Source organism: Ostrinia furnacalis, unplaced genomic scaffold (assembly GCF_004193835.3).
Source record: "Ostrinia furnacalis isolate ACB-3 unplaced genomic scaffold, ASM419383v2 OfSCF3049, whole genome shotgun sequence".
Classification (NCBI taxonomy): domain Eukaryota; kingdom Metazoa; phylum Arthropoda; class Insecta; order Lepidoptera; family Crambidae; genus Ostrinia; species Ostrinia furnacalis.
In genome coordinates this window covers 55,804-68,647 of record NW_021133288.1, presented here as the reverse complement: position 1 = coordinate 68,647, position 12,844 = coordinate 55,804, and the positions used below count along the sequence as shown (strand labels likewise).

Below are 12,844 nucleotides of genomic sequence, written 5' to 3'. Positions count from 1 at the left end.
GGGGAGCCTGGGGTTGTCTGGCACTAAAGGGGAGACTAGACTCGTTAGACTACCCTCTAATGTGTTCAGACGGCAAGGTCGCACACGTGGAAATCAATGTAGGAAGCTTCTGCACTTCCTATGAGTTTTTTTCATATGAGAAAAGACAAAGCAATATTAATTCTATTATATATGAAGCGGTAGCAATTTACCAAAGATTGGTAAATTGAATCCAAGCACGTAATATTAAATTTTTACGAGTAAGTTTAATTATTAATTTGTATTGACCGCGATTGAATAAGACACGAGCACGACAGAATACTATTAGTGACTGATAATTACGAAATAACTTGTTATGATCAGAATATTATGAAACCACTAAATCTGAAATAGCAAGCCTGAAAAAGCTCTGAAAGGCGGTAAAACTTTACAGAGCTACAAATATCCCATTCAAAGGGCAAGGTCACTGACCTTCCCTATTCCCGTTGAGCGTTCCCTTTCATCTCCGCCAGCTAAAACCCGGCGGCCCCAACATAAACAGAAACAAAAGCGAGAGATACGTACAATAGAAGTATTGAATGATGTTAAAAACAAAGATGTAAAAGAATAGCTTTCACTGACGTACGATAAATCCAGAAACACTGATAATGATTTATTACGCCAAAAGAATATTCGAACTCATGTAGTTATGTTAGAACTTACATTAAATACCAAATATTAATTTAAATTACGAGAAAACAGCGAAACTAAAGTTATCAATAATCCTCAAAAGAATTCCATGAAAACAATAGTACAACTCTAAAAACAAATAACCGTGAAATCACTGGAATTATATATAAAATTACTACCAAAGTTTAACTTCTATTATTTCTTATAGACAATAAATTATAGAAATAGCTTTTATATGAGAATCATAAAGAGTTACGAAACCAGAACCCACGTCTGTTGTGTTTTATGAGATACTAAAGTTTCTTTCTTCTTTCTTTTTCAGCCAAATGACGTCCACTGCTGGACAAAGGCCTCCCCCAAGGCTTTCCACAATGAACGGTCCTGCGCTGCCCGCATCCAGGCTCTTCCCGCGACCTTTACCAGATCGTCGGTCCACCTAGTAGGAGGCCTGCCCACGCTACGTCTTCCAGCCCGTGGTCGCCACTCGAGAACTTTCCTGAACTAAAGTTTACTGACACTATTTTAATATTATATTGATGGCCCAATATAAGGTACTTGACCAAGAACTAAATTGAATCACGATTTTGAAGAAAATCTCAAGCAGGTAGTACAGTCAGCGTCAAATACTTCGTGACATCTAAAGTAGCCAAAAAGTTCGCAACATGTCGGAATAAGGATGTGTATTATCATCTTTTTGGCCACTTCGGCTGTCACGAAACTATTTGATGCTGACTGTACTTAGTTATATTTGATATACTGTTATCAGAGTAAATAAAGGCACAATTTCAAAGATAATATTCAACAATACAGGCGAGCAATGAGAACCAATTCACAAATTCCTACAGCAGTTAGTGCAACAAAGGAAAATCCACTGCATGCGAGCTCATTGTGAAACGAGTTCATATTGTGGTTTTGTACCAGTCACTGATATTGATCCTAGTGATAAATTGTCCTTTGGATCGTTCCAAAGAAATCACAGTCATGCCAATAATTTGCACATTAATGGTGCCATGCCAATCACTCGCAATTTTCCTTCATATTTGTTTAAATTACAGCGAAGTATAAAAACCTTGAATGTTGTTTGATGTTAAATCGTTTACCACTGTGAGTAAGCTGCCAGTAAATATTTTAGTTAAATCCATGTTGTGACCTTCATACAATAAATCATACGTTAGAAAAAAATCTTACTTGGCAAACCTAGAAAAGAAAGCATACGATAAAACACTTAACGATTCGATTAGCATTGAGCATCATATAAAATCGAGCGGAATGCACTAATAGATGCAGTTGTATCAGCATGGGTGTCTAGTTTATAACCACAGAACTGTAATTAACTGCGTATCATGAGTATAATATCTGCAATATAAATCAACATGATAATTCTCAAGGTGGGCTATGTTGCAGAAAATGTTCGGATGCCAATGGTATATTGCACAGAGATAAAATAAATTTTCTTAGTGTAATGTGAGATAGCGAACAATAAGTTGCCTTGCGTATCTTTTGCGTGACCCGGGTGACATTCGATCTAGATTTAGAATTGGAGCAAACTGAACTTTCAGAAATCAATACGTTTAGTCTAATCCATTAGACCTTTATAAAGTACCGCCCCAGTTATCTGATTTCAGATTACAGAGACAAATGAACTCTTGAGATAATTAGCAAAAAGTCAGGTTCTATTTTGGGACAACTAAAGTCAAACATAATGTTCAGTTGCCCTTCAATAAAGCACGTAACAAACGTTTCGATTCGATAAACCTAATGCAGGTAACGAATCGAACACATACCGTTACTATGGCTACGCTCCGCGACCGAGCAACGAAAGTGGAACGAAGCGCCGAAATAAAAGGCCAAAAGCACCGCTATTGGCTGCTCTATGAGGCTGTGCGACACATCAAACTGCCCATACGCCTAGGGGCAGGTACGATACGATAATCGGGCGTAGTCCAAAGTTGCAAACACCAGCCTTCTGTTAGAATAGCTTGATCGACCAAAGTAAAAACCATCGCTTTATGACGCTAACAAAGCAATTTTCACAGAAAGATACAAAAACTGCTTATTCTTGGAATTGCACTGTTTACAAAATTACGCTGTAAATTAGTCAGAGATCTGAGTCGCCCTGTTTTACATCACCTAATCAAGAATGATTTTATCATGACCAATCGATTTGATACATCACTAGCGGCTTACAAGATAAGGCAGTTATATCACGATTGGCATATAATTAAGATTATTAATAAGAACTTCCTTCCTTTTGTTAAGAATTTAATCATTTTCCTAAATGGTAGCCCAGTAGAGAAAATTTAAATAAAAGCCATGGCCTCCTACTACTTGGTACAGTCAGATGTCAATAAAATTCGTATGAACGCAAGGAATACGTGGCCAACTGCCAAATAGTCGCACTGACACCAATGTAAGGAGACCTTTCTTCGGGACAAGTTCTTGAAGCAGGAAGATCAAAGTATAATGGGAGCCCTGGGCCTCGGATGCCTAGCAGTTTGGTTCGGTCGCAGCTGTGTCATTGACCCGTTAACGCATTGCTTTGCGCTAATTATAATCCAGTTGCGTTTCCTTATCCGCAATCTACGAATCCTTACCGAATCAACAAGAAATTCTCATAAAATTAGTTTTTCAATTATAGGAAATATAGCTTACCGCTCTGCTTGATTTCTAATTACGTGGTTTATGAGTATGATGGATGAGTAACTTATACAAATATAGACTCATCACAAATACCAAGTGGGAAATTATAATCAATTGACTCCATCAAAGTAATATTGAAATACATTACGATTCAACAGCAACATCATGACAGAATGTTGTCTACGTAATTATGTATGTATGTACCGACAAATAACTACACATGGCAGGTAAAAGTGGAATGAAACTAGCTCACGCCATTTTAGTTTCCCACGGTCAAGTTTGCAACAAGGGAGAAGATTCCGTATAGCGTGCAATTACTATTGCGAGTGCAGTCATTCCACGATCGGTGCTTCAGCGGCGCACACCAACTTGATCGATGGCCAGCAAGCCGATGAAGATGTTTTATTTATGAACCTCGTATCCTATCCTTCAGCAATCAATCACAGCCATTCTCACAGATTCCTATTGAAATCAGAACGAGAATCACATACCATTACAGCTCACATAGACGACTGATACAATCTCAAAACATCAATACACAACCCAAGCAAACAGCATTCGACATAATGCAAAATCCAATGATATGTTCCAGCACCAGGTCAAAGATCTCACTGACATGCGCAAGTCGATACTGCATAAGGTCAAACTCGTGAAATGGCGGCTAAGGTCAACTACGGCTTTCCCCATAAAGCGCTCTAACAATACGAACCCACCAATTACGACCAAACGAGACGTATCATGGAACACAGACAAGGAACGGCTCCCATTAGGGAGGGCGGCTTGCCTTTTAGGTACCATTTGTATGATAGGATCGGGAATCTATTATGTTGCCTTACGTGGAAGTTTAATAGATAACCCATAGAAACTCTCGGAAATGCATACACAAAGCCCTACCTAAAGAATCTATAATATAATAAATTATACCTAAGCCAGCTAGATGTTGCTAACAGACAGCATACTAAATATTACACATACTATTCATCACAAAACATACAAAACCACGTAAATCCCCATCCGTCCACAAAGTTTGAATGAGAAAACTAACTTTTCAGGCAACCTCTACATTAGCAGGAACTTTTTGAATCCATCTTCCACCTAGAAAGTGTAGCTTTTTTCCCCAGTGCGGTTTTGTTCCCCAGTCGATGAAGCACCTGATGTCGTGCCCAACAACTGAGTGCCCAAGCAACTGCACTCAGGAGGATTTGATGAGTGCTACTGACAACGCCACTCTTGTGGCGGAGTTTTGGGCTGACACTGTTTAGGTTTGTTGTCGACACGAAAAGAAGAAGAAGTGTACCTAGCTAAAGCCCAAAAGAGCGATCCGTTTGAGTGAGTGGACAGAGGCATATCACCTCTGTCTGCGAGATCGTATAATGCGAAGTAAAAGTAGGTTCGTAGGTGCGCGGCAGTAATGAGCTACTTACCCGCATAGTAATTTCGCAAAGCGTTCGCGGCCGTGGCCCACATAAAAACAACAATTGCTGTATGTTTAATAAATCATTATTTACGGACTCCGCCGCTGCACGGAATAGCACCTACTGTCGAGACTTTCGCTGTAGAAACTTCGTAATGTTTAGTTGGGTATAGATTTTCCGCGATCTTTGGCTCGCATTGTTGTGTGGTAAAGGCGGTAGAGAAAGGTTCTCCTATTGGCTAGAGGTACAGGATTCTTGGATAAAGCGACGAGTAGCCTTTTGTAAATTGATGCCTTTCAGCTAAAATCAAGAAAGAATTCGAAAGTAAATCATCCCGAAAATCTCCAACAAACGGATCTTATTTCAGCACTCAAACAAACCTCTTTAGAACTATTTTAGTTTCCATTCCTGAACTTGGCTGAAGCGACCTTAAATGACCATAAAAATAATTAAATTCTAGATATATAAAATATTAACCTTGGAAAGTACACTTTTGAAGACAATTTAAACAATACAAATAGGATCCCGTCAAAGATTAATTGCAAAGATATAAGAACAGATTTTTTAATTAAATAAAGCAACATTCAAGGTGAGCGAGTCAATTTAATCGCTGCTCTTCAAGCCTTCATAATTCCGGTCAGTAATTGAAACGTTATGTAACTATAACTCTTTTGAGCACTAATGTCGTTAACCTTTTACGGTATACGTTATTTTACACATTATGGTCATTAAGCCTGCCTCAGGTGACTCAAACAATCAACTGTTGCTTTCTTCTTTTGCTGACTTCACTGAGATAGTTAAGTTTCCACCTGGTTCAGCCTAGAATGGAATCTTTCTAGTGTTTCGCTTCACTTTCACATTTTTCAGCAGTAATCTATCAATGTTTTGAGAGAGTTAAATTCCGCCTGTCAGTGATGAAAAGACTTGGGACAAATCATTGCAAATGTAATACCGAATTTCAGAGAATTGTAAATTTTACTTTTGTCGCTAATGAAGTGCGAAAGATGCTGCAACTGTGCTGTATTTTTAATGATCATGTCAACTCTACATTTTGACTGGAGATTCATGTAAAAGCAGACATTGAAAACGGGTTAATTTTCAAACAGGTTTTTTTATAAGTGTGTGGCTTTCGTGAATATTTAGCTGAAAACAATGTTGTTGAAACTTAAAGCTCCAGTTTGGTTGACGAGCAAACAGCGCGAGTGAGTCAGCGATCCGGTTGCAACCGGCTAGACGAGCGGCGCCCGCGCAGCGCTGACACACCGAACGCTGCGCGTGGCGTACAAACACGATTTTAGAGGAAACAACAAGCTTATACGATAAACTAAATATTATTACTAAACGTGTAAAAGATAGTTGCTACAAAAATACATCACCCCTATTTAAGAAAATTATTTATTACGCCAACGAATGGTTACATCACTATTTTTCGGGGTAAAATTCTTCGTCCACTCTTTGTTTATTATAAGCTATACCGAAAGTTAACCTCTTTTTGTCTCTGTTTGACGTAGCCTATTTTGTGACAGCTCAATTTGTGATCGAAAAAACCGTAAGTAGGTTTACACAGTTTTATACCAACCGATGTGGTTTTGTTTTGTTAAACTCTATCATTTCTGTGCCAAATGCAGTTAAAAATATTTGGGTTAACTCGCCCAAGGCAAAGCAAGATAAGTGTGTTTAAATACACTATCACACCTTGAATCAATAAGATATTAATCTCACTACCTACATAATTATGTATGCGAAATAAATTGAAGAAAACCTTGCGGTATATTATTTACTTTCATCTCATTTAAGAAGCAGTTATTATTAGACACTCGGGAAATTAATAGATTTATTCCTATTTCGTTTCACATTTTGAATAACATATAATGTTTCTGCTCTCGAATGGCTGCGAGTACAGTTCTATAAGGCAAGTAATAAACCGGCTAACGTCTTGACCTTCGTTGAAGTTCTAAGGCAAACTTGAAATCATTTCAATAAGTCACGACAATGCAGCAATGGTCGTAAAGGGACCTAAAAAATAGTGATTTGGCCTAAAAACCGCAGGACGCAAAATTTTCCTGAACTCAAGGACATCTGTGCTGTAGTTAGTATGTTAATATTTAGTGGGAATCACTATCAAACAAAATATCAAAAATGCAAGAACCTTGGCCATAACAACGGCGATCCAACCAGACTGCATGTCACGGAATAGCAATATTTCATGAGATTCTGACGTCAATCTTGATAAGAATAGAAATCGAACGCAATTGCCGTACGAACAGACAACCTATATCGATTGTTGATGAAGTTTTAATAAATTCATTGTTACTAGATTTGACATTGTCTGTCCCCGATGTAGTAACCGATAGCTCCTTGAAATTAATTAATGGATATTATCAGAAATCGGTTCTGGAAACAATAAAAATAATACTAAACATTTTTTTAATACGTATTTTTGCAACGTTAGTTAATAACACGTTAGGTATTTGTTTACACAACATTACAAAGAAGTGAAAGAAATGTACAATTTATCTAGTCGGTCATCGATCGAAAATAAGAGTGTTCGCTTCCAGGTAAATTATTTTTACCAATCAATTAAGAACAAATAACTGAACATTGTAACATTGTTGCTACGAATAAAATTATCATACTATTACGTAAACGATATGCTATTGAAGATAAAAAAAACAAGGAAACAAGAATCATCACGGGCATAGATCCATTTCAATTTATCTGATCTCAAATTTCATTTGGTCAAATTGCATTATTAACGCTTTCTTAGCATTCTTCTGTAACACGATACCGATCTGACATAAATGCCGTCAAGGAATGCCAGCCATGTTTGTGGATACGCCGATTTATTATTCTAGTTTCCAAACATAGAAAAAATTCATGGAAACCAAGTAATTGGGTTTCGTACTATTGTTATTAGCCGCCTTATTTATAATTTATTATACACCGAGTGACCGAGCTACGCTATTTATGAACAACATTCATCTACTTACAACATACGAGTCGAAATACAGGGTTTTGATATCCAAGTTCAGTTCGCACTTCAAATGCCATGATCCTTATTTTCCAAAGTATAAAACTGAAAGTCGTATAAAGGTGCTAGGGGCCATAGAGCGATGACATCAGTAGACGGAACCACTCGGCCCCCACGCGACACCCACTCGCGCGAGCCTTGCAAAACCCTTGCCTCTTCTAGACATACAGAGGGCGCGCCTAGACTGCGAAAGCTGCCTAATAGGACACATTTGGAAGTAGGCTTGTGTAACCGGCATCATTTGAATTTGCTATGGAAATCTTACAGCCTTGCAAAAGCTAGAATGGGACTAGAACGTTAGATTTAGCTGGCCTTGTAACTTTTAATTGAAAATTGATGTGCGTGCAAGAAACTTCTAATAGTTTGGAAGTTCCTGGAACTTCTCGTTCGTTGCCCTCTATCTATTAGCAGTATTGCAACAAAGAATGCTACAAGATGTCATTTGATGAACGTGATAAAAAAGCTAAAAACATTTTTAAGTGTGATTCCTGTATTCGATTTAGAAAATTCACATAACATTGTACTTTTCGACTTTAAAAACGATTTCAATTCTTACCAGTAAATCACTTTTATTGCAGGTGACATCATATTAACATCTATTGCATTTAGTACGAAATCGCCTCTAACGAGGTTTATTTGATTGGCAACAAAATGAATGGATCATTCATTCGTTCATTGGAACAATATTCGGCTATAGAAAAATTTGATTTTTGTCCGTTAGCGTACAAGCTAACAAGACGAGATGATTCAACGCTAAACTGGACGACAAATTTGAACAGCGGCGATAATTGCCGTTGCAAACAGCTTCGCCCAATTGAGGGTAACGATTTGTGTCGACGAACCGAACTGACATCCACAAGGAAATCCTTCAAGACTCGACTGCGTTTAGGAACGCCAAAACCATGTTGAATCGGAAATGAAGCAATTATGCTACAATAGCCGAATAGCTGCCATTATGTGCGTGCAACACAATACACTGATAGAGCTTTACCAATCCTATAATTAAAACAAGTGGTTATCGTCAGAAAAATCCGTGAAAAATCATCCAGAAAATGTGAAAATACGGCAGATGACACAATAAAGACAACAATGGAGAAGCAAAACACATTAATTTTAAAATAATTTATAAAATATGCTAGTCATCTCACCTAACAGCCAGAGCCATGTTGACAGAAGAAGGCCTACGAATTTCGACACCTGATGAAGATACGGAAACCCAACTTCGATTATCATGATCTCAAATGGACTGTGGTGTTGTGTTTATTGCGGCCAAGTTAACGCAAGGTTAATTGTTAACTACGTGGGCGGTAGTATGTTTATAAATTAGGTGCTTACTTATGCTTTAAAAAATTACGAATTTAAGGACACCTAAATTGGTTTCATTTGTATAAGATGTAGTGAAAATCTAGTTGTTGAACTTGTTATCATGGCGCTGAAGCTTTTACGCTTTATGTCAGTTCTACGTACAGAATATTGATTTTTAGCGTATATTCTAAAATTCAAAATTATTTATTGTGAAACATAGGTGTTTACAGATAAAAATATTACATTGTGATAGTCTCACTATGTTTCGCCTGGTTGGCATACAATAATATAAGTGATTAATAAATCAATGAATAAATTAATAATTCACATGCAATAATGACACAAAACACTTGATTGCTTATTATGTAGTCAAAACTATAAGTCACTAGTCGTCGTAATATTACAATGTCAATTCAATATTAAATACTAAATTTCTAAAATAGCACAAACTGCAATCAATGTTACCTACTTTGTCAGCAAGACAACAATTACTCAAGACCTTTGAAATTCTGCTGAACGGATATCGTAAATTGGTTTTTATAAAAGTTAACATTACATTCTATTCTGTTAGAATGTCGGTTATGAGTTCGTGTCGGCCAGTATCCCTCAACAATAAGAAATCAGGTTAATTTCCAATGACAAAGTAACCGAAGCCCAAAATATTAGCTTTTGCTCCAGTTCCAGTTGGATTACCTTTCAAAGATACAAAATCAACCTGAAACAAAGTCGTGGACGACCTGAATTTGGCTTATTTTATCGATTATATCTATAGTTGTAAAAGCGTACTACTTTCACTTGAAAACTCGGTTTCATAACGATAAAAGGCTTCGATTAGGCAAATGCACCTGAAAAGTAACAATCGAACCGGCAATTACAATATTGATGTTACCAAATAGGTAACAAAGACTTTTATAATCTAGCTAGAGTCTAGTAACTCGTCAATAAACTGTTTTAGGGCAAATTAAATAAGGATTTTCAACAAACATTTAAAGCAGAAGCAGTCCACCTAATTTAAAACTACAGCCGTAAAGACCTCTTAGTAAAATCTTTGCGGCAATTTTAAATACTCAGCTTATTTACCGATTATTATCGATTCCAAAAGACTTTGAAGTAGTGCCGATATTACGTAATAGTAGATACCAAGATGAGCCACTTGTGACGGCATCCTTAATGACTCGCTACAACAACAGCCTCCTACAGACCCTCGACAGTCGATGACATCAGCGAAATCGAAAGTCCACCTATTTTCGGCGCACTTAATTGCTATTCACAAAATGCGTTTTTTTACTGTTCACATCATATTTGGATTTTATTATTATTTAAGATGATGTTAAAGATCCGTTAATCGATTTTGATATGTAAGCAAATAAATCCAAGTTGGCCAGCCTTAGAAGATATTAATCAGCTTCTAACATCTTTGTGACAATGATAAACTACTCTGAATCTGAATCGAGGCTCAAAACTTGATTCAAACTCGAGCATAAATTCAAGCCTGTGTGACTGGTTGAATTTCAATAATTGTTTACAAGTTTTAGGCTTTATTCTGAGCGTCGTTTCTCGTTTTATGATACGGGCATTAAACTGGTCTACCAGCAGAACGACCCCAATCTACATCAGAGGCTCGTCGAATCCGCAAATGAGCGTATGTAATTAATTAATGTTTCGGCACAGTTCGGCAATTAAAGAGCCGGAGCATTCGGCAGCCTGGACATCGCCCACGTGGTTGCGCTGACGCAAGCGCGAGGTCGCTTCGCCTAACTAGACCGCGCTTGCTTATTTGTTATTGAATCAACTGCACGCAGAACAATCGCCTCGGCTGCAAATTGCTTTGAATGTTGCTTGATGTGATTTGGGCGAACCGTTTCGGGCGGCGACGAAATAAGGTGTTGTAAGGACAGATGCAGTGGACTGATACTGTAATAACAGTCAATCTTGTCAGCAGTAGCAATTAAAATATCAAGGAGATTAGAGAATTATTAGGAATAAAAATTCCAAGGAGATTAGAAGAGAATACCACCAGGAATTCTGATGTTCTCTAGATAAGCCTTGGAAAGTTGAAAAAGATTTGCTTGTATTAATAAATCTTTCATGCAATCCACAATCTCGATAATGGGGTACCGGAGAGACCGGTAGAGGGCACACAATCCGGCGTTTGTGCCAGAGAGGCGAAGCGAACGTTGCCGGCGTCACACCGAGGGAACCCGCTCTCCGGTGAGTCACGCCACGTTCACCGGCCACGCAACGTGCCACTTCCCCGCTAATGAAAACGTATTGCCAATGACGCTGTGGAGATAGGAATGATGCGTTATAGACGAAAGGCTAATGACCAACGATGGCTATTTTCTCAAGTGGTGAAATATGACTTTGTTTTGTACTATGAACAAATTCATGTTATTGAATATTAGACGCATTTAAAACCTATAAGACGCCTTGATCGCCATTTGAAGGGACCTTTCAAAGGAGAAGGAACTTCGATTTTCTAGACATGCTAAAGCCACGTATTATTTCTCAAGAGAATAAAGTAGGTTTTTTTTTATGAACGAAAGAACTGTTCATAGATAATCAGGGTCACTTATTCTGCGACCGATAAGGCAATATTTAAACTGCTTGCTGGTGCCGGAGGGGCCCGCGGATCGATGACGCAACCTTGGCCAGTCGTGGGCGGCTCGTGCGACCAGGAAGTCAAAACAGCACGAATGCTCAGCACGAAACGTTGACAACAGACAACAGAGTAAACCGATCTGACCGAGGTCCGATCGAGCTTCACTTGACGACCTATTTTCTTTTCTCAACAACACCCAAATTAGGCACGGACATGCGATCGCCTTGAGCTGGAAAAAATCGATACAGGAAAATGTAATCATCGATTGATTGATCGTTGTATCTGGAATATGTCAGATAACGTAATGCAAAACTTGCGCGGAAAATTACAGGGAGAACTGCTGCAAATTCTGTTGCTAAGCTTTAAATATCGTCCACGTTCAATTATAATTTTGTTGAGTTAATAAAGTCGCTATAGGTACGCCATAAACCTGATGAAGATTATTTTCCATTAGGAAAATGTAACCAACATAGAATAGAATTGAGTCAAGAGCCCTTAAATTCCCTTGAACTAGTCCGCGAGTCGTAACCTTGCGTATTTATTGGCGTGCGTGGCCGCTGGTTATATTGACAGCTTCCTGCATGTCACAGCTCATCATTATATCAGTCAACTGACGAGATATTGCATTTATTCAATGTCTTCATATTCAATAATTTACAGTCTTTTCACATCCTAAGGCCAAGTTTTTTGATTCATGGTTAAAATAACTAATTGTTAAAATTTGCTACTAATGGTAAAATATTAACAAAATGTAAACTAATAGTTAAAAAGTGTACTAAAAGTCAAGTTAACCATTGTTCAAAAAACATTTTTTTCCGATATTTAACCACTTGTCATTTGACATCTGTCAGATTTGACTATTGGTTATTTTAACTACGAATCAAAAAACCGGGCCTAAGTGGCAATGTCACTGAAATATGAATAATTAATTAAAAAGACAATACAGATTCAAATATACGAAACAAATGATGAACGGACGACTGCTAATGGCAGAGGACGACACCGAGTAATGCTTGAGTGTTGCTAAAATTTAAATTTAAAACTATTGGTTTAATTTGCGAGTAGGTACGATGGAGGCACGACGCGCGCGCACGCTCGCCGTATATGGCCGCACGCAGCGACGCAAGGTCGGGTGCCTTCCTCGGTGGCCGTGGCTACCGATGTTATTTTGTTTTAATGCAAAATCGTGGTAAACTGGCTTTC

At 38.0% G+C, this 12,844-nt stretch overlaps 1 protein-coding gene across 5 annotated transcripts in view; it reads right to left on the bottom strand.

Annotated features, from left to right (window-relative positions):
• Window positions 1-12,844, bottom strand: part of Klp10A (kinesin-like protein 10A) — a 67,218-nt gene that overhangs the window by 49,571 nt on the left and 4,803 nt on the right. The gene's annotated exons all lie outside the window — the stretch shown is intronic.